The sequence below is a fragment of the Cervus elaphus genome, chromosome 30, assembly GCF_910594005.1.
Source record: "Cervus elaphus chromosome 30, mCerEla1.1, whole genome shotgun sequence".
NCBI classification, from domain to species: domain Eukaryota; kingdom Metazoa; phylum Chordata; class Mammalia; order Artiodactyla; family Cervidae; genus Cervus; species Cervus elaphus.
In genome coordinates this window covers 26,932,852-26,954,183 of record NC_057844.1, presented here as the reverse complement: position 1 = coordinate 26,954,183, position 21,332 = coordinate 26,932,852, and the positions used below count along the sequence as shown (strand labels likewise).

Here is a 21,332-nt window from a genome sequence, read left to right as displayed (position 1 = left end):
GGAAGAGGAGCTTGATAAATATTTTATCAATGAATTGATGACTACATAGATGGATGGATGAATAAGGAATTTATGACATTTTATTGATCACAGTCTTGTCGTGGTGGGGGGGCTTGCTTAATTCAGTGAAGCTATGAGCCATGCCATGCAGGGCCACCCAAGACAGAGGGGTCATAGTGAAGAGTTCTGACAAAACATAGTCCACTGGAGGAGGGAATGGCAAAACACTCAGGTATTCTTGCTGCGAGAACCCCATGAACAGTATGAAAAGGCAAAAAGATATGACACCAGAAGATGAGCCCCCCAGGTTGGAAAGTGTCCAATATGCTACTGGGGAAGAGCAGAGGGCAATTACTAATAGCTATGAAATGGTGAGATAGCATCACCAACTCAATGTATATGAATCTGAGCAAACTCTGGGAGATACTGAAGGACACGGGAGCCTGGAGGGCTGAAGTGCATGGAGTTGCAAAGAGTTGGACACAACGTGCTGACTGAAAAACAACAACAACAAATTTATAGCCCACATTCATAGCTTTTCTACATAAAATTCTACTCCATGTGTATAGCAGTGTCATGATTGGGTTTTTCCCAAGCTGCTATTCAGAAACCAAAGGAAGTCCTAGTAGGATGTTTTGTTTTTTTTTTACTAGGACTAAAAATGAAACAAATATTATATATTATCTGTAGATATTTATAACCACCTAATATTACCCAATGTACTGGAATAAGTGTCCCTCGTTATCACTTGCTGGTTTAGTGGGAGAAATATTTTAGTACTAAGCTCTCCCATGAATCAGACAGAAGTCTGCTGGAGTTGTCACTCCAGGTATATTCTGCTCTCTCAAAGAAGTTTTTCCAGTTGAAGTGGGAATTCCAGTCACATAACTACTCATAATATTTTCTGCTTACCTGATTCAACATCTTCAACTTAGAGGTCTCTTTTGTACCATGAGAGTACCTAATGATCCTCTTGGATCAGTCAAAAGAGTCCAGAATTCCCTTCTAATATGCCTAAAATTCTATCTATACAACGAGAGGCCACAGGTGTTGCTACAAGATTTCAAACAGGTGTCCTTTTCTAATACCCTTACCTCCCGTTTCCATATAGTCTTTGCGATGGCAGAAACTCATCTTCACAGTACGAGCTTGTGTCTTATTTGATACCACCAGCACTTAGCATGGAATCTGTAGAAGGAATAAACACATGATCGACTAATGAATGAATACTGAATTGTTCTGAGTGACCTACCCTAGTTACTGGAGTTCAATCTCTCCTCCACGCTGCAGGACAGGCAGCAACACTGAATGTTTATCTCAATGCCTGTTCTACCTTCACAATATACAGTTAAACATCTTTCCCTTAAGAATTAGCGAAGTAGTACAGTTGTCCTCCTAGTCCTATTTACTCTCACTAAGCAGAAAAATCAAATCCCTCAGGGAATCTCAGAGTCTAGCATTGACTGTTTGCTTTCAACTAAGAGAGAGCAAATACATTCACTGCTTCTCTCAAACTCTACTACCTCTAAAAGCCTACTTTCAATTTTCTTAGAGCTATTCCTTAACAATAACTTTATGGCATCTCTTGTACACAATTCCTCTTTCCAGCATTTTCTTCTATAGCTTACATTAAGTTTGAAATCCTTTTAACTGAATTCTTGGGGATGTGCATAAGTACAAAACTTGGCAATTTTGTCTAGCACTACTCCTTTGTAATAGTTTCAGATATTCTTCACTTTTGCTAATATTAAAATAAAAGATAAGTATTATCAGCCCCAAATTATAAAATCATTAAAATGATCTTATTTTCTGTTTAGTTCAGTTTAGTTCAGTTCAGTCGCTCAGTCATGTCTGACTCTTCACGACCCCATGAACCATAGCATACCAGGCTTCCCTGTCCATCACCAACTCCTGGAGTCCACCCAAACCCACATCCATTGAGTCAGTGATGCCATCCAACCATCTCATCCTCTGTCGTCCCCTTCTCCTCCTGCCTTCAATCTTTCCCAGCCTCAGGGTCTTTTCAAATGAGTCAGCTCTTCCCATCAGGTGGCCAAAGTATTGGAGTTTCAGCTTCAGCATCAGTCCTTCCAATAAACAGCCAGGACTGATCTCCTTTAGAATGGACTGGTTGGATCTCCTTGCAGTCCAAGGGACTCTCAAGAATATTCTCCAACAGCACAGTTCAAAATCATCAATTCTTTGGCACTCAGCTTTCTTTGTAGTCCAACTCTCACATCCATACATGACCACTGGAAAAACCATAGCCTTGACTAGACGGACCTTTGTTGACAAAGTAATATCTCTGCTTTTTAATATGCTGTCTAGGTTGGTCATAACTTTCCTTCCAAGGAGTAAGTGTCTTTTAATTTCATGGCTGCAATCACCATCTGCAGTGATTTTGGAGCCCAGAAAAATAAAGTTAGCCACTGTTTCCACTGTTTCCCCATCTATTAGCCATGAAGTGATGGGACTGGATGCCATGATCTTAGTTTTCTGAATGTTGAGCTTTAAGCCAACTTTTTCACTCTCCTTTATCACTTTCCTCAAGGGGCTCTTTAGTTCTTCTTCACTTTCTGCCATAATGGTAGTGTCATTTGCATATCTGAGGTTATTGAAATTCTCCTGGCAATCTTGATTCCAGCTTGGGCTTCCTCCAGCCCAGCATTTCTCATGATGTATTTTGCATATAAGTTAAATAAACAGTGTGACAATATATAGCCTTGATGTACTCCTTTTCCTATTTGGAACCAGTCTGTTGTTCCATGTCCAGTTCTAACTGTTGCTTCCTGACCTTACGGGGCAAATTCAAGACTCTTCCTATAGAAGTAAAGTCCCAGAGGACCAGATTATAAACCAGTGAAGGCTGACTCTATTCTAATATTCAGTTTGCTTTGATTTGGGGAAAAGCATAACTTTTCTCTCATCTTCTTTTCCATATTGAAAATAATGCATTTTCTTACTAACTGATAAAGATGTGTGGTGATTGGTGAGGTGATAGCTCTTAATCATATTAAGTATCAGATTACTTAACCAGTAATAGCTTCTTGGCATCTACTACACATGGTTTTTTTCTCAAACATTTCCTTCTAGTGAGCCTACATTAAGGATGAAAAGCTTTTAACTAAGTGCTTAGAGAAGAGAGGCAGGCTTTTAAATCATTTATAGAAAGGGATTAATAACAAACATTTTTAAAACATCCATAATTAAAGCAATTCAAGCGCTAGGAAAAAAAAAATAATAACACTCCGTTACTCTCCTAGGGAGAGAGAGAAGCAATGAGCCAGTTCTGAGCCAGTGTCCACAAGCCAGGCCTTCTCCAAGGGTTCTGTCCACTGCTTTTTTCATCCGAATTCTCACAACAGCCTATTAACACAGTGTTAGTAGCCCCACAATTATAATGAGTACCACACAATTGCACTCATCTCATACGCTAGCAAAGTAAAGCTCAAAATTCTCCAAGCCAGGCTTCAACAGTATGTGAACTGTGAACCTCCAGATGTTCAAGCTGGATTTAGCAAAGGCAGAACCAGAGATCAAACTGCCAACATCTGATGGATCACTGAAAAAGCAAGAGAGTTCCAGAAAAACATCTACTTCTGCTTTATTGACTACGCCAAAGCCTTTGACTGTGTGGATCATAACAAACTGTGGGAAATTCTTAAAGAGATGGGAATACCAGACCACCTGACCTGCCTCCTGAGAAATCAGTATGCAGGTCAAGAAGAACTGGACATGGAACAACAGACTGGTTCCAAATAGAAAAAGGAGTACGTCAAGGCTGTATATTGTCACCCTGCTTATTTAACTTCTGTGCAGAGTACATTATGAGAAATGTTGGGCTGGATGAAGCACAAGCTGGAATCAAGATTGCCAGGAGAAATATCAATAACCTCAGATATGCAGATGACACCACACTTATGGCAGAAAGCGAAGAGGAACTAAAGAGCCTCTTGATGAAAGTGAAAGAGGAGAGTGAAAAAGTTGCCTAAAACTCAACATTCCAAAAACTATTATCATGGCATCCAGTCCCATCACTTCTTGGCAAATAGATGGGGGAACAGTGGAAACAGTGACAGACTTTATTTTTAGGGCTCCAAAATCACTGTAGATGGTGACTTCAGCCATGAAATCAAAAGACACTTGCTCCTTGGAAGAAAATTTATGACCAACCTAGACAGCATATTAAAAAGCAGAGACATTACTTTGCCAACAAAGGTCCATCCGTTTAGTCAAAGTTCTGGTTTTTCCAGTAGTCATGTATGAATGTGAGAGTTGGACTATAAAGAAAGCTGAGCACTAAAGAATTGATGCTTTTGAACTGCGGTGTTGGAGAAGATTCTTGAGAGTCCCTTGGATTGCAAGGAGATCCAACCAGTCCATCCTAAAGCAAATCAGTCCTGAATATTCATTGGAAGGATTGATGCTGAAACTCCAATACTTTGGCCACCTGATGGGAAGAGCTGTCTCATTTGAAAAGACCCTGAGGCTGGGAAAGATTGAAGGTGGGAGGAGAAGGGGACGACAGAGGATGAGATGGTTGGATGGCATCACCAACGCAATGGACATGAGTTTGAGTAAACTCTGGCATTTGGTGATGGACAGGGAGGCCTGGCGTGCGGCAGTCCATGGTGTCGCAAAGAGTTAGACATGACTGAGCGACCGAACTGAACCGTACTGAGTAGCCCCACCTTATATACTGTAGAGGCTAAATCTTTAAGACACCTAGCATGCTGTGATTTATGTCGGAGACTGTTTTGCCTATGTTCTCCTCTAGGAGTTTTATAGTTTCTGCTCTTACATTTAGATCTTTAATCCATTTTGAGTTTATTTTTGTGTATGGTGTTAGAGAGTGTTCTAGTTTCATTGACAAAAACCACTATAATATTGTAATTAGCCTCCAACTAATAAAAATAAATGAAAAAAAAAAGACACCTAGCATGCTATTTTAATAAAAACACAATTAAAAATATAAACCTATTGTTTGCATACATAACATCACTAAGATTTTTGTGTCTCCTATCATCAGAAATCGCTTCCTGAATTCTAACTGCTACTGTGGCCCAAAGTCAGGTGGCCCACAGGAAAGAAGGAGATATGATATAGGGAAAGCCACTGTCAGAAACAGACAGGAAACTCAAGGGGTGTGTGGAAAGGAGAAGAAAGACATGGAGAGGGAGGAAAGCAGTCACACGATTGACAGGAGTTTCCTCAACTTTTTGCTCCTGTCTGCCCACACCCTAGCCCAAGTCAACATGCCAGTGAGATCCCGAGGGCAAAGCCAAAAAGCAGAGAGACGATTTTCCCCATGCTACATTTGTAGCCTTAGAAAAGGGACTACCCTGGGACCTCCCTGTCAGTCCAGTGTCTAAAACTTTGCCTTCCAATGCCGGGGGTGCAGGTTCAATTCCTGGTTGGGGAGCTAAGATCCCACATGCCTTGCAGGCAAAAACTAAAACATAAAAGTAGAAGCAATATTGCAACAAATTCAATAAAAACTTAAAAAAAAAAAAAAAAGGCCCACATCAAAAATACCTTTAAAGGAAAGAAAAGGGACTACCTCTTCAGTGTCCTCAGCACCCCTCTTCTGGGGGCAGCCCCAGGACCTGGCAGTGGCCACTTAGCAGAGTTAAGCTCAAAGTCTGAGTTAATGCCCCTGGGCTGTGTTTGGCTTCCACGTAGCATGGGAAAGACTCAGAAAGAAGTACCTGCAAAGTAGTAGAGAATTGGACCAGGAAACTTCCTGGAGGGAGTTGCTACAACAAGGACAAAGTGACCTCATCACCAGAAAGACCCAGGAGTTTGTGAAACTAAGCTGGGACCCCTCAGCAGAAGGGGACCAGTGAGCCCAGGAAAAAGGTTCGCAGCAGAGGCCATTAATGGAAGTGTGGCCAGTGAAACAAGGGACAGCATCAAGGCACAGGTGATTAGGGAGCCAGAAGATAACACAAGGACGTCCACAGAGCCACAAAAAGGACAGTCACACAGAGGGAAGAAGTCTGAACATTTATCTACAAACAACAGCCTTTTCAATCACTTATAGAAAGGAATTCATAACAATTTTTTTAAAAAAAATCCACAATTAAAATAACTCATGCTCCACACACAGAGGTGACTCAATGGTAAAGAATCCATCTGCAAATGCAAGAGCCGCAGGAGATGTATGCTTGATCCCTGGGTCGAAAGATCCCCTAAAGTAGGCACCCCACTCCAGTATTCTTGCCTCGAGAATCACATGGACAGAGGAGCCTGGCAGGCTACAGTCCTTGGGGTCACAAAGCGTCAGACACAACTGAGCACACATGCAATGCCAATGCCACACACAAAGAGAGACACCACACTAAACACAATATTGAGTTAAACCAAAAGCCACAGAGAACTCACTCCTGGCAGTTTAAGACTTTCTCTGTAGCACAGAAGGGTTCATGACACTGATTAGATCTGTTTCAGGAAGTAAAGTGTTGAGGAACCAAATTACTTTTTCTTTGCACATTTCAGTCATGGTATGAGTAAACACACAGGCCAACTACATATGATTACAAAGATACAACGCTGACGGCATTGTGCATTAAGCGTGCGTGTTCAGTCATTTCCAACTTTCTGTGATCCCATAGACTGTAGCCGGCCTGGCTCCCCTGTCCATGGAATTTTCTAGGCAAGAATAGTGGAGTAGGTTGCCATTCCCTCCCCCAGGAGATCTTTACAACCCAGGGATCAAACTCCTGTCTCTTGCATCTCCTGCATTGGCAGGCAGATTGTTTACCACGGCACCTCCTGGGAAGCCTTGCAGAGGGCATGACTGTCCACAAAACAAAGAGAGCCCCCTGGGATTGTCCTTTTATCAGCTGATATCATGTCTTCAGACAACTAAGTCAAAGCCAAAAAATAAATACATCCTCACCATTTTCCTACAGTGTTACTTTAAGTTAGAAAAATTTATTCTCAGTTCTGTGGTTTTAACATACCTAGAAATGAGACTTTACCATAGAAAATATTTTCTTTGAGATAACATTCTAGAGAACCAGTCCTTCACTTGTGTGCCACCAAATTTGATCATTATAGAAACTTTATTTTTGTTTCTAGTCAAAGTGCTTTATATAAAATAAAATGTTGAGTTAAAGGGATTATGATGCAAGAGACAGGACTTCAGGGGAAAAAATTTGGAATGGAATAGTTACCATTCAGTCATGACTAGAGGAGGAGTGTCTGTTTGCTAAGATAGGTAAAAATTTTGCAATAAATGTACCTGGGACAGGATATTGTTTTACTCAAATTGTGACACAGAATTTAAGGTAAAAACAGGTACAAAGAAAGAAATTGTATATATATTTTTATACAGCCATTTTCAGTAGCAACAAAAATATAAGGGATTTAGGAATAAAATTTTAAAACTTTATTGAAAGAAATTAAAAACCTGAATAAATCAAAAGATAAACCATGTCCATGTGTAGAATCAGTTTTGTCAAGATGCTCATTTTTTCCCATATTAATTGAATACTTCAATGCTATTCCAATCAAATTCTCAACAGAGTTTCTCATGGAATATCACAAGCTGATTTTAAACTTGTATGGATATGCAAAAATCAAGAAGAGTCAAGGCAGTTTTGAAGAAAAACAGATGGCAAGACTCATAAAACCGTAATAATTTTTAAAAAGTGTGATAATGGTGCTAGAACAGACAAATAGATCAATAAAACAGAATAAAGATCTCATGCTGATGCTACTGCTAAGTCTCATAAACATATCCAAATATATGGATACTTGATATATGGCATTCTGATCAGCAAGGAAAGAATAGACTACTCAACAGACAATACTGGGTTAATTGTTATTCGAATTGGAGAAAAATGAATTGAATTGTTACATAACAACATACAAAAAATCATTTCCAGATACACTGAAATCCTAAATGTGAAAGGCAGATTTTTAATCCTCTGGAATAAATTGTCAGAATATATTTATGATGTCAAGATAGAGTAGAATTTCTGGAACTAGACATACCAAAAGATAGGGGAGAGACAAAGAGAAGCTTAAAGAAAAAGATTGAAATATTTGACCACATTAAAATTTTATATTTCTGTGATTCAAAAGTTACTGTAAAAAAGTGAAAAGACATGTCACAGCCTAGAATAATGTATTTGCAATGAATATAACTGACAAAACACTGATATGCAGAATATATAAAGAATTCCAATGTTAATAAGATAAACAACCTAGTAGAAAAATGGACAAATGCATTATTAATAAATAGATATGTCAAAGAAAAGGACACTCATAGTGCCAGTAAATATACAAGATATGCTCTATCTCACTATTGTAATCAGGGAAAAGTATATTAAAACCATACTAAGGTACTTTTTGGGCTTCCCAAGTGGCACTAGTGGTAAAGAATCTGCCTACCAATGCAGGAGACATAAGACACCCAGGTTTAATCCCTGGGTTGGGAAGATCCCCTGTAAGAGGGCATGGCAACCCACTCCAGTATTCTTGCCTGGAGAATCCCATGGACAGAGGAGCCTGGTGGGATACAATCCATAGGGTCACAAGGAGTCAGACACAATTGAAGTGATTTAGCACACATGAAAGATAGTTTTCATCCATTATATTACCAAAACCAAAAAATCTGACAAATCAATAGATGACAAGAATGTACAGAAGCATGATGTCTCATTTTCTGCTAGTAAGAGTACAAACTGAAACGACAACTTTGGAAATCAATTTGACAATACCTTGTCAAATCAAAGATGCACGTACACTCAGCATTTAACTCCTGTATATCACAGAGAAACTATAGGAGTATATAATGGAGACAGATAAGAGTCTTCATAACAATATTACAAGAGCAATAATTTGGAACAATATAGATGTGCATTAACAGGAGAATAAATGAATAAATTATAGTATATTTACATAATATATTAATACAGCAGAAAGAATCCTCATGCAAAGAGTTGACTTGTTGGAAAAGACCCTGATGCTGGGAGGGATTGAGGGCAGGAGAAGTGGATGACAGAGGATGAGATGGCTGGATGGCATCACCGACTCGATGGGCATGAGTTTGAGTAAACTCTGGGAGTTTGTGATGGACAGGGAGGCCTGGCGTGCTGCAATTCATGGGGTCACAAAGAGTCGGACACAACTGAGCGACTGAACTGAACTGAACTGAAAAATGAATTATCAGCTATATAACAGATAAATCTTAAACAAATATCACTGTGAAAAGAGCAAGTTACAAAAGCTATGTACAAAGCTTAATAACCTAAAACAATAATATATGAGTATACTTTAAATCGGTGAATTGGATGGGATGTGAATTGTATCTCTCAGTAAAACTGCTTTTAAGAAAGCAAATATATATATGTGTGTATATATATATGACAGAAAGACAAACAGATATGAAAATAATAAACACCAAAAATCAGGATAGTGTCTGTGGTACTTTGGTACTCCAAGATAGGATTAGATATCAGGAAACTTTTAGGGAAAATGGCTGTGAAGGATGAAGGAGAAGAAGCAGGAGTATCAGGAAAACCCTTCATACTCCAAGGCAAGACTGGTACCTGCGAAAGGAGGCAGGAAATGAAGAAGGAGCGGGTGAGAGAGACTCACCTGCACCAGGGACGTAAGAATGTCATGGCAAGGCCGATGAGGAGTCCTTAAGCCAGTCACCTTTCATGGAAGTTTTGCAACAAAGAGAAACAGGCCTGAATCTGTGTCCCCACCATGTACAGTCATTACTGGGAGCACCTCGGGGGAATTAATACGGTGGTAAATTCAGAAGAGAATCATCTAGGACCATCATCAACTATGTTTCCCGCAGCAGAGGAAATGAGTATCCCAGTTTTCCTGGTGCCACATGAGCTGCCTCTGGGTTCAGGAGCAGGGACTGTGATCCAGGAGACAGAGAAGAAAAGCTCTAAGTGTGTTTGTAACATTTCACTTCTGAAGCTGAGCAGTGGGGGTGTAGATGTTCACTATATTAGTTTCTTTAATTTGGGGAGCAGGGATGAGGTAGGAAAAATAGGAGGTTAAGAAGCTGATACACTGGATTTACACAAGGCTGCTCTAGAAATTTGCTATAGTGTGAAGTAACAGACCAACAGGATTAGTGGATAAAAATATTACAGTCTTTTTGATGCTAATCCAACTTATAGGGAAATTTGGAAGATTAAAAAAAGAGGGAAAGTTGCAGGGGAAAATGTCCCTATGTGCTGATTGGGGCCGAAAGGGAGGAGTTAGCTTTACCTAGGAGCACAATAAGTTTATTCACCCTTGAAAAGGAAAGACTGAATTTATGGTAAAGCTGAAAGTAGAACAGATTTTGTGGCGGGTAGGCAAGGAAATTCTCTAATGACTGCTTTCATTTTCTCAGTAAAATGAGAAGTGAGCTGATCAGTTGTGAGTGAGGAAGAGGAAAGTGGTTTAAGAGGTTTGAGGACAGTGAAATTGCCAAGGAGTCCCGAGGGCTCACTTGAGGTTTGTGGTCAGAGATTCAAAATGATACCAGTCAGCAGGGCTGTGTGCTCTCTACCAGCCATAAACTGTTGCTCATGCAGTTGGCTCAAAGAATGGAATGTTAGATTTAACCAAAGCAAGGTTTTGCCAGTAAAGTACAATGAAGAGAGATAGGTGGAGGGCTTTGAAACTGCAGGGAAAGACACTGTATATGATGGACTATAGGGAGTGTGGATACAGTATCATTTAACTCCCTTTTCCTTCCCTTTGTATTTTCTATAAACTGCAAGTTAGAGCTAAAAGCTTGATTAGTTTCAATTAAGCATTTTTGGCAATAATACTTAGTAGGTGATGCTGTGAATTTCATATTGTATCATATCAGAAGGAACATAATATCTGGTTGTCCTAATATTTTTGATGCTAAGATTGATCTCTGTGAGAACAATAAATAACTCAGGTAACACCTTGCAAATATCCCATTTTGAATATGCAAATCTCTTAACTGTGCCTGAGAAAAAGTCTAGTTATCAAAAGTATGAAGCAAGCACAAAAGAGAACTGCTGTTTGAGAAGGTTATAGAATTTTTGACATTGAAGGTCTCACAAGCCAGTTTTATAGTCATTGTTAGAAGCGCAAGACCTCAGTGTGGGGAAAATTGTGGACAGGAAGAAGTTATGCATTACTTTATCCCCTTCCATTACTCTAAGCCTGAAACTAAATGACAGCTAGACTATAGATCTTTCCCCGCAAAAATATCCCTGGATAGTCTAAGTATGATTTTGTAACACTACTGCATGCTGACAAACAAACTAGTTTTTGGATTGCATCTTAAAAATAACATCAAATGTTGTAGAGGTTCCTGCTGTTTTTTGTAAAAAGCCTGAGAGGGCAAAGACCAAAGAAAGAAACATAATTAAAATGCATTTTATATAGCATGTCAAGGAACTCATTGAGAAGTAGCAATGGTTCCATCAATAAAGAAACCTGTCAGCATTCATTTGGCTAGCATAGATAGCAAATACTAACTTGTGACACATATTTCCTGATTTTAGAATTTTGCCACTGAGCAAGAAAAATTAATTTAATCAATATGGTATAGAGGTTTTCTACCTGCTAACAGTGATTATCTGAAACTGAAGTAGTCTTTTCTGACCTTAAGGGCTGCCTGATCCTATTGGCATAGGTACCTTGTCAACTGTCAGGTCAAAGACACCCAGAGTCCCTCACCAGGCCAATGCCTCAACCAAAGGTCATATTCAGGGACTGTCAAGATTACTCACATATAAGTAATTTTGAGTACAATTCAAGCTGGTGCTGTTTTTGTTCTATATTCACTGTATCATATAACACTAACATAGGTTGCATCTGAGCCTAGAGGAATCATTTCTAAACCCAACTACATTTCTGAATCACCAGGAAGCTTACAAAAATTACAAATTCCAAAACCTCATCTGAATCTGATTATACTGAAAAATATATGAAGGTGGAAGCCCAGAGCAGAACCTTCTCTATTAGTGGAACACACTGACAACGAAGGTTCTCACAAAAATGAGATAGTTTAACTCTTTGCTTTTCTCACCTGTAGGAACTCTGGCTAATTATCAGTTCAGTTCATGTACCCTTTGATCAGATTGTTTAGAATTCCCAAGGAAGATTTAGTACCCAGAATTCCTCTTCAAATGGAAACTGCTTGGGTGTCTTGAACAGCTCAAGGGAATTCTGTTAAGCTCAAACCTTTGGTGCACTGAAGGGCAAGGAATATTATATAGGTTTTTAAAAATAAGATTTTAGATTTAACTTTTCTTGGTCACTTTGATTTAGGTAGATTCTTTAAAAACAACATATACCTGAATTTATTGTTCCATCCCAACTTATTGCTCTCTGTCTTTTGATAAGTAAATTTCGTTTGTTCAGACTTATCTTGAAAAGTAATATAGTTCATTTTACCTTCCATCTTCTTTATGTTTTTACTTTTATCCTGTGTGATTTTCTTTCACTCACTTTGTTACTTTTATGGTCTGCATCAGTTATTTTTATCCCCCACCTCCACCAACAACATTAATTTGTAAATTCTCCTGTGCTTTTCACATTGGCTGGTGACATAAAAATGCAACTATTACCTCCATCAGTGTTCGCCAACATTCTCCCAGCTCTGGAAATGAAACTTGAGATTGCCTTTACCTCCCACCTCTAGCCCACTTTCCTTAGCCCTGCACTCAACGTCTTTCTGGATTTTGCTGAAATAGTTCAGAATTCTAGCTGAAGGCTGCCATTTAGTCTTCTACTACATGTATTTTCCATTTTAAAGTTTGCTTAGCACTTGCATTGTCATTTTTCAGTAATATGATCAATATCCATTGATGTAGGTAGGTAGGTTAACCATTGAGGTAGATAGATGGATAGATAGGTAGATAAGTCAATTGACTTTATTTTATTTTTGTTGAGAGAAGAAATATTTATATTCATCATAATTCATCATAATTACTAACATCTTCCAATTTTTCTTAATTACATAATCTACTGAGTGAAATCAACCCTGAAAATTCATTGGAAGGACTGATGCCAAAGCTGAATGAAGCTCAATACATTTGGCCACCTGATGGTAAGAGCTGACTCACTGGAAAAGACCCTGATGCTGGGAAAGACTGAAGGCAAAAGGTGAAGGGGGTGGTAGAGGATGAGATGGTTAGATAGCATCACTGACTCAATTGACATGAATTTGAATGAATTCCAGGAGATGGTGAAGGACTCGTGTACCTGGCATCCTGCAGTTCATGGGGTTGCAGAGAATCAGGCACAACTTAGTGACTGAACAACAACTGAGTGAAATTCATTCTATTTTCCTTGTTGGCAGTTTTCTTTCCTAAGAATTTTCTTTAGATAGTGTTCATGTCCTCCAGTGGCTCTGTAAGATGAGCAATATCTTATCAATGTATTTAAAGCTTAGATCACAGTCTATTTCTCCCAAAAGACTATCTTTCAGGTTTCACTGTAGCAAATGGAAATCTGATGCTAATTGCCCTTTCTCTGTTAGTAATTTTCCTTGAATCTAGAATTAAAAGATTTTCTCATGATTCCTGAAATTCAGAAACTTCATTAGAATAAGTCTTGGTGTGCCTGAGTCTTGTAAATCCTTTCAATATATGATGTCAAGCCTTTTTTCCCACCTTTTTATAAGCTTAAGGAAATTTTCCTGTACAAATTAATTATTTGCTCTGCCTTTCAATCTAGATATTTTCCACCATTTGGGCTTCTTTATATTCACAAGTTAGGCTTCCTGAACCTATCTTTCAAATCTATCCTAATTTTTATTTTATTTTTCTCTGCATAGTAAGATATTTCCTTTGTTTATTTTCTGTAACTCTCAGCAGCGAATATTTTTTTTCAGTTCATTTTTAGTTTTTGAAAAATTACAGAGTTTTTTTTTAATGCCCATAAATGTCCTTCCTATGATCTTATTGCATCTCTGTGAAGATTTTCATTACTTTTTTGATAAAGTTTTTGTCATTGTTCTATTGGTTCATGTCATCTGGTAACTGAGCTTGGACTTCTTCCATCACGTCACTGTTGCTGTCAAAGAAGGGTATGATTTTTCTTTGCCTTCTCTACCTCCAAAACATACTCTAATAAGCCACTTCCCACCATCCCCACTGCTAACACCCTAGTCCCATTCATCATGTCTTCCTTGGAAGACAGCCTCTGAACTGTTTTCAGCCCTACCTTCCCCATAGCAACCATCGTGATCCTTTTAAATGTGAAGTCAGATCATGTAACTTCTTTGCTCTCTTTTCTGCAAGGGCTTTCCATTTCATTCAGAGTAAAAGTCTATAAGGCCTTACAAGGCCTGGACTGGGTTATTTCCCTCCTCTCCTATTACTCTGTCTCAATCCTTTGCTGCAACCAGAAGTGAAGCATCCTTGCTTATCTGAAAGGATACTAGATGAACTCCTGTGTTAGGGTCTTTACAATGACTGTCCCCTCCTCCTAAAAAGTTCTGGAATCTTGGCTGATTCTCTTACTAGTTTCAATTCTTTGTTCAAATGACATCTTCCCAATAATGCCTGCTCTAACTACTCTATTTAAAATCACAACTCATTCTGCCCCATCACAATACATTTATCCCTTTTACACTATTTTATGTGTTCTATTTGCATCTTTACCATCTTATATGCATTACATATTCCTTTTGTTTATTATTCATTTTTAATAAACGATATTATACATAAATTATCCTGATAGAGTGTAAGCTCCATGAAGTGGAGATCTTCGTTTCATTCACTGATATGCCCAAGTGCCTATAACAATTTCTGGAACACACTGGATATTTAGGAAACATTTGTTAAATGATTATCAAGTAAATGAATTTTAAAATTATTTGCTGTCCAAAATTCATCAGTTTCTTTTAGGCCACTTGTTTTTGCTGCTTCTTCTTGTGCTATTTATTTCCCCAAATATCTGACAGTCCTGAGACATCCATTCATATTTATGAATGAAGGCAGCTAGAATGGCCTATCTCTGCAAGTACAAAGGCCTGTTTCCTTTAATGGGAGGCTGGCTGCAAGCAAGTCTTTCATGGAGGTGCTTGAAGATAGAACAGACACTTACACTTGGACTACACCCAACCCCTAGCCTCTCTGATCAAGCTAAAATGGTAAGGGCTTCATTCTTTGTGCCAACACCAATCCTACACCTCAACAGAGCAATTAACTTTTTTTTTTTTTTTTTTTGATAGTGGAGTGCAGTTTATTACACCGGCGGGCCCAAGGCAGAGTCTCCTCTTAGCCAAGGACCCCGACCAGCATTTGTGAAAATCTTTTATACCCCATGTGTCCAAACCCACTACCCCAATTCCCTTGAGACTTACATAAACAAAGGAAGGGTAAATACAACTATAATAACCCCATCATTCACGTGTTATGTGTTCAAACAGTCAATAATCAATAAGCCCGCAGTTACATTCCAAATAGTTAATAACTGATAAGCCTGTGCTTACATTCTGATAGATAGTGTCTGGAGGCAGGGGTGATTAGTGTCTGTTCTTCAAGATTCCCCTGCCCAGAGGGGGGTCTTATTCTTCCATTGTCATTCCCACAGGCGCTAAGCACAGAGTTCAGAGTCCACTGGAGAGGTGGCCGCGCACGATCAGCACAGACAGGCCTGAGATGGAGTCCAGGCCCTATGAATTCCTTCTTCATTCCCCCCTCTTGATGCTCTTAGTTTCCATAACGAGCATCATTTATTGAGATATATTGTACCTTAGCCCTCCTGCCACCCACATGAGAGAATGCTATCAACCTCTGGGTTACAAAATTCACAAGGCATTGTAGGAAGCAGGGTCCACAAAGCAGTATGATCAAGATTACTATAACAGTTCATTAGACATGGCTTTCACTTGATTTTGCATATCCTCCAAGGCAGCAGATACATCTTCAGACAGGTCAGGGATGTACACACCATTCGCCAAAGTCCCTCCTTGGGCTGCTGTGAGTATGTCTAATGCCATTCTATTTTGAATTACTGCCTCCCTCATCTGAATCTGTTCTTCGTTCAAAGCTTGAATGGCTTTAGTACTGTCTAAGAGGGCCTGTTTAATGAAATTAGTTAAGGCCTCTACCTTAACCATGATATCCCTTGTCCCTACAGAGGGTATAAACAAGGCAGCAAGATAGTCATACCATTGGAACACAGATCGTGTCCATCTTGCATGCAGATAAGGCAGGTTTACTGGAGGCTGGTGTAGGCTAGGCTTAATTCTGCAATTAACTTTTTTAATGTACAGTTCTTTGAATTTAGTCTGAGGATTAACACATGAGATCAGGAACTCTGCATATTAATGATGGAGGAAAGTAGGAAGGATGGAAGAGGCAGGACTAGCACACCTTTCCTGAAGATGTCCTTTCCACTCATCATTTCAGTAGATCCTTCCTGGTACCTTTCATTCTGTCTGTATGCTTGTTTCCAAGGCTCTCAGTGAGGAACCATTCTTCCTTACAAGGGATAACTCTCCACCGAAGACTTCAGTGCACGTGTGAGATGAAATGCCCTCCTGTCTAGTTTATTCCTCAGAATAATCCCACCATTTTCACTCTTCCAGAAATTTTCTGCCAAATTGCTTAGTATTTTGACGCCCCAGTCTACATCACCTTCTTCACAACTAATCATGACTCTATTCCCTTTTATGTATTTTAATTAGCATCTCTGTGCAATTTACTGAGAGATGTGAATAAAGGAATATTTAGACCTGTATCTTGAACCAGAGGCCAGATGAATCTCTGAGGAAACAGTACAATTTCCTAGGAAGAAGAGAAAACATTTATCTGAAGTAGAGTAAATTCTTAAGTTTTGCTTCTGTTTCTTTTCCTTTTTTTTTAATTCAGATAAAATTACATTTAATATATTGAACTTTAATGCTTTTAAATATCCAAGAAGAAACTCCCCATGTGCATACTGGAGAATGCAGTACTATGATTCCTAAATCATTCTTACACAATAGATGATGGTCATAGTCCATTTCATTTTCAGAATGATGGATGGAAAGATATGGGAGGTGACTAAGGACTTAGAACAATCCTACTAATCATCTACAAACTCCATAGTCACATATCTAATGTTTGTGTCATACAAATTCACAAATCTGGTTTATCCTAGAATTCTATAAGGATTATATAAATCCTTGACTTTAATACAGTCTTTGTATTTGCAACACCCAAAAGACAATGACAAAATTGATTTCTATAACAAACTCTGCCATTTAAAATTAGGATGTATTTTATTCTTGGTGATAACTAAAAAATGATAAACTGACAGCTTTTTAAATGTATGTCAAATTTCTTTTGTGATCACCCAACTGAAAAATATTTCTAAATGCATTCCCTGGTGATAACTGACAATGACTTTAGTATTCTCAAATCTTTGATTCAAATACGTCAGAACTCTAAAGAAGTACATTTCAGAATAAATTTCTTAAGAAAAAAAATTCTTATAGATTTAATTCATTCCAATAGTTCAACTGCTCTTTGTTTCCCCAGGTTAATTGTAAAGCAGAATAAATACAAGCTGGATTACATTACAACAAAAGTGATACAGGAGCCTACGATGTTATACATGAATAGTTACTGCAGGCACAGTCTCTCTAGAAAAAGCACACTTGTTACAGTGAAGATAGAGGCTGCTCTTGAAAGAGAATGAGAGTCTCTCCAAGTGATACTTTTACAGTGTTTCTTCAAGGCATTGATCTAAATTATACTTACCTAGAAACCAATGAAACAGCAACGTTCATTAACAAAGTAGGTGACTGCCTACATGGTTTAATTTGAAGGTTGCTCTGAGCTCTCTCTATTAACAGGATGTCATAGTGCTTGGAATCCACAAAATCTGACCTATTCTTTGAGACTTTCAGGAGGATCCTAGAAAATGCTGAAAAAGCTTCTTGGGAGAAAAGAAGAAGATTTGAGATAGGAGAGATCTGAAAGGTCATGTAGGCCTGATTTTAGACCCAATTATTAGGCAGATAATCTCCAGCAATAAACTTTCTCTTCCACTTAACACTATTACAAATAAAAAAAAATCACTTCATCTACCTTAAGAAAGGAAGATAACTTATTTTAAATTCAGTGAAGTATCACAGGAAACCAAGAAAAAACACCCAACCAGAGGCCAGAGAATGGGTTGACTCCAAGGTACCTTTTTTTTTTTTTTTTTCATTTTTATTTACTTATTTATGTGGGTGCACCAGGTCTTAGTTGTGGCTGCAGTATCTTCGCTCTTCATTGCAACATGCAGGCTCTTTAGTTGCCTTGCATGCGAACTTTTAGTTGCAGCATGTGGGAATCTAGGGATTGAACCGGGACCCCTGCGTTGGGAGCACAAGTCTTAGCCTTTGGACCACCACCGAAGTCCCAGCAGTCACTTTCTTATCTTCATTTCTCTCACCATTTCTGTGCATCTTAGAACACCTCTGTCATTCTCCTTTCAGCTTCTCTATCCATCTTAAACATGATCATAATGGGCAGCTTCCTCTTTAAGCCTATAGGTCCTTAAGGTAGTGACTCTGCTGGATTTGTTGGTTCCCTGCCCAAAGAATATCAGATGGTCGCAGCTCATCTTTTCAGGCCCGACCATCCACTCATGTCTCTGGTCATTGGCAAGCAATGAGTGGACCAATCTTGAGCCAGGGGTTCACCCTGACCCAACACCTGCAGCCAGCGGGAGCATGGTCACACAGACAGTAGGTCCATCCCAAGGGGCCAGGGAGTGGGAGATGAAAGGCTGGTAGACATTCTGCATCTTTTTTTTTTTTTTCTTCTATAAAAGATGGGCAAGCAAACTGTTCCATAAATTCCCTTGGGATTGAGGTACTTTAGACTTTTTTATTGTTCAGTTGCTAAGTCAACTCTTTGTAGTTCCATGGACTGCAGCACACCAGGCTCCTCTGTCCTTCATTATTATCCAGAGTTCGCTCAAATTCGTGTCCAGTGATTCGGTGACGCCATCCAACCATCTCACCCTCTGCCGTCCCCTTCTCCTCTTGCCTTTTTACTTAAACAAATAATAGCATGTTGAGAATAGTACATTGCCCTTCAGTGCTTTTCAACAAATGCCACTAGCTTAATTCACTTAATATAGTTATCACTGATGGTGACTGTCTTCAAATTTGATCTTCACTGCAGTGTCAGCATGTGTAAGCAATGGGTCCAGAAGATATAGACAGTGGCTGAACTCTGAGGACAACTTCTTGAGACCAATTTATGTAAAGCCTGATATTTGCAGAACATTTTATAGTTTACAAAGTGCTCTCTCAAAGATGCCATCATTTCACGCAGATTCCCTTCCAAGGCCTACGTAACTATTTCTGCTGCATCTCCTATGCTCTGAGGCCAGAGTTCTGCTCACCAGCTCTGCTGATGCTACTCCTTAAGACAGAAGGCTGCCAGGCATGTGATTCATGATTAGATTTTGATTATTCAAATGATAAAAGTAATTCCATAGGTGGTACCAATGTTAACAGAAGAAACACTCAGGATGGGCATGTTATGGGAAGTCAGGAGGGTGGAGAAGCAGTGGCCCAATCCTCCAGTAAAAGAGAAAACTAAAGAAATTAATATAGTTCAGAAACTACCTTGAAGTTTTTTGATGATCCAAAGCTCAAGTAGTTACCTCTTACCCTTCCTTATTTCAGACTTCTCAGTATGTTTAATTGATGAAAGTGAAAGAGGAGAGTGAAAAAGTTGACTAAAAACTCAACATTCCAAAAACTAAGATCATGGCATCTGGTCCCATCACTTCATGGCAAGTAGATGGGGAAACAGTGACAGACTTTATTTTTTTAGGGCTCCAAAACCACTGCAGATGGTGACTGCAGCCATGAAATTAAAAGACACTTGCTCTTTGGAAGAAAAGTTATGACCAACTTAGACAGCATATTAAAAAGCAGAGACATTACTTTGTCAATAAAGGTCCATCTAGTCAAGGCTATGGTTTTTTCAGTAGTCATGTATGGATGTGAGAGTTGGACTGAATATTCATTGGAAAGACTGATGCTGAAGCTGAAACTCCAATACTTTGGCCATCTGGTGGGAAGAACTGACTTATGCAAAAAGACTCTGATGCTGAGAAAGATTGAAGGCAGGAGGAGAAGGGGATGACAGAGGATTAGATGGTTGGATGGCATCACCAACTCGATAGACATGAGTTTGAATAAACTCTGGGAATTGGTGATAGACAGGGAGGTCTGGTATGCTGTAGTCCATGGGGTCGCAAAGGGTTGGACATGACTGAGCGACTGAACTGAACTGAACTGAAAAATCTTGGATAATTATTACTATATTTGCATCATTTCAGAGGTTTAAAATACAGCCTGATACAATGGGGGAAAGACAGTCTCTTCAGCAAGTGATGCTGGGAAATGTGAACAGCCCCATGTAAATCAATGAAGCTAGAACACACCACCACAGCATACACAAAATAAATTCATAATAGCTGAAAGACTTAAATATAAGACAGGACACCATAAAATTCCTAGGAGAGAACATAGGCAAAACATTCTCTGACATAAATTATACCAATATTTTCTTAGGTCAGTCTCCCAAGGCAATAGAAATAAAAGCAAAAATAAAGAAATGGGATCCAATCAGACTTACAAGCTTCTGTAGAGCAAAGGAAGCCATAAACAAAACAAAAAGACAGCTTATGGGCTAGGAGAAAGTATTTGCAAATGATGTGACAGAAAAGGGCTTAATTTCCAAAATATACAAACAGCTCATAGAACTCAATAACAACAACAAAACAAATAACCCAATAAAAAAATGGGCAGAAGACCTAAATAGACATTCTCCAAAGGAGACATACAGATGGCAAGTAGACACATGAAAAGATGTTCATCATAGCTAATTATTAGAAACACGCAAATCAAAACTACAGTGAGATACCACCTCACACTGCTCAGAATAGCCATCATTAAAATGCCTACAAATAACAAATGCTGGAGAGGATGTGGAGAAAAGGGAACAGTCTAACACTATTAGTGGGAATGAAAGTTGATGCAGCCAATGAAGCGATTCCTTAAAATGCTAAAAATAGAGTTACCATATGATCCAGTAACCCCACTCCTGGGCATATACCCACACAAAATTATAATTCAAAAATTACATGCACACCTGTGTTCATAGCAACACTATTTACAATAGCCACTGACAGGGAAACAAACTAAATGTTCATCAACAGATGGATGGATAAAGAAGATATGGTACATATATATTGAAATACTACTCAGCCACAAAAAGAATGAAATAACGCCATTTGCAGCAACATGGATGGACCTAGAGATTATTATAATAAATGAAGTTAGAGAAAAATAAATACCATATGATATCACTTAT

General features: G+C 38.8%; 1 long non-coding RNA gene across 1 annotated transcript in view; it reads right to left on the bottom strand.

Moving 5' to 3' along the window:
* LOC122686614 overlaps positions 1-21,332 on the bottom strand; it is a 546,075-nt gene that overhangs the window by 454,669 nt on the left and 70,074 nt on the right. Inside the window, exon 3 of the long non-coding RNA XR_006338856.1 lies at positions 1,095-1,188. This is a non-coding gene — a long non-coding RNA (uncharacterized LOC122686614). The remainder of the gene's footprint in view (positions 1-1,094; positions 1,189-21,332) is intronic.